This window comes from Belonocnema kinseyi, chromosome 2 (genome assembly GCF_010883055.1).
Source record: "Belonocnema kinseyi isolate 2016_QV_RU_SX_M_011 chromosome 2, B_treatae_v1, whole genome shotgun sequence".
NCBI classification, from domain to species: domain Eukaryota; kingdom Metazoa; phylum Arthropoda; class Insecta; order Hymenoptera; family Cynipidae; genus Belonocnema; species Belonocnema kinseyi.
The window spans coordinates 26,864,724-26,866,089 of record NC_046658.1 but is presented as its reverse complement, the minus strand read 5'-3'; the positions used below and the strand labels follow the sequence as shown (position 1 = coordinate 26,866,089).

The window sequence follows — 1,366 nt, the reverse complement described above, 5'->3', positions numbered from 1 at the left end:
CAAAGTCGCAGAAAAATTTACCAATAACGCTAAATTCTTCTGTCTCACCTAAAACTGTCTGCTTGAACTCGAATGCGTCTGAAGAACTGACCGCAAACTCAAGTTCCGAGCACGCGTTAGTAAATATTAATAAATATTTACTTAATACATTTGTATCATGTAACAATAATTTTTCTTTACTTCTTCCAGAAAAAAGCCGGTGAATTCCACACCATGTAAAGACAAATCAGCGACACGGAAAACACAACTGTTCCCTGAAGATGAAGAAGAATATTTTAAAGATGTAGATGAAGAGGGCGAGTTAGAGAATTCTAAAGATAATGAAGAATTAAGCTTTTTTCAGAAAGCAGTGCTGGCGAACTTCAAGTAAGTTATGCATTAATAAATAGTTCAAATAAATTTTTTCCTGAAATATTTTTGTCTGAAAGTTTGCCTTCAGTTGTATTTCTAAATCAGTCACAATTAACAATAGGAATATTTTCCTTGATTTTTGAAATCATTTTATTTAATTCTATTTTATAATTCTATTTAAATTCGTTGAGTACTTGAATGAAGCTTATATTTATTGTGCAGGCATTTGAAGGAGCAAAATGACATAATAATTGAACAAAACAAGCTCATCATCAAAGAGTTTAATCAAAAAAATGTGACCGAAGCCAATAAGCTCTCGAAACTTTTGATGGAACCACTAACTGGCTTTCCCATCAGAACTGTCGAGGAATGCAATTCGCTCAATGATAAAGATAATTTTGAACTGCGTACAAAAATAGTAAATAGCTAAATTTTTTCCATTCTCATAATAAGTACATTTTCATTAAAAAATATATTTATTTATATTTACACTAAACACTTATAATAACACTAAAAACATTAAATTTAAAACCAAGAAGATTATTTTTATAACAAAAGGGAGAATTTTCAACTTAAAAAGAGAAATTGAAAAAATGGAAAAGGTACATTCTCGGTTAAAAAAATCAATTTGAAAGAAAAAGTTAATTTTCTATGAAAATACTTAAATTTTCTACAAAGCAGTTAAATTATCAACCAAATAGTTTCATGTTTAGCTAAGAAACTGAAATTTCTACTGAAACAAAGGGATTTTTAATTCAAAGAAATAAATTTTCAACAATAAAAATAGTTGAGTTTTCATCCAAAAAAGATTTCGACTTGAATTATCAAAAACCAAAACATGAATTTGAAACAAAAAGTAAATTTTCAACTAAAAAGGATGAATTTTTAACATAATTGTTGAATTTCCAATCAAACAGTTAAATTTTTATCCAATAAAGGTTCAATTTCTACTAAAGTAGATGAGTTTTAAAATCAAAAAGACAAATTTTCACAAAAATAGTTGAACTTTCATCCC

The 1,366-nt window shown here is 27.5% G+C and overlaps 1 long non-coding RNA gene across 1 annotated transcript; it reads left to right on the top strand.

The window, feature by feature from the left end:
• Positions 1-637, top strand: LOC117168408. Its single transcript, XR_004466486.1, has 3 exons — positions 1-115; positions 190-366; positions 574-637. It is a non-coding gene; the product is annotated as an uncharacterized LOC117168408 (long non-coding RNA).
• Positions 638-1,366: the final 729 nt, after the last annotated feature.